Source organism: Gossypium hirsutum, chromosome A08 (genome assembly GCF_007990345.1).
Source record: "Gossypium hirsutum isolate 1008001.06 chromosome A08, Gossypium_hirsutum_v2.1, whole genome shotgun sequence".
NCBI lineage: Eukaryota > Viridiplantae > Streptophyta > Magnoliopsida > Malvales > Malvaceae > Gossypium > Gossypium hirsutum.
Window position 1 is genome coordinate 29,144,656 of NC_053431.1, and position 272 is coordinate 29,144,927.

A 272-nucleotide genomic window follows, 5' to 3' on the forward strand; every position below is an offset into this window, starting at 1 on the left:
ATTCGGGCCTTTTTAGACGAGATCATGATCGACCCCTGTGGGTACACGAGGCACTTCGGTCGCCAGTGTTGAGAATGAACGTCGAGACAGAACGGAGTATCAGCATTGTGGTAAATGGCATTCGGGGAGCTGTAGTTCCATGACCGCTCCTGCTATAAGTGTGGATCAGCTGACCACTTTATCAAGGATTGCCCAAGGTTGCCTGAACAAAATGTAAGTCAGAGTGGGAAACCAGGTGCTACTACTGCTCGGGGTAGACCGTCTAGAAACAC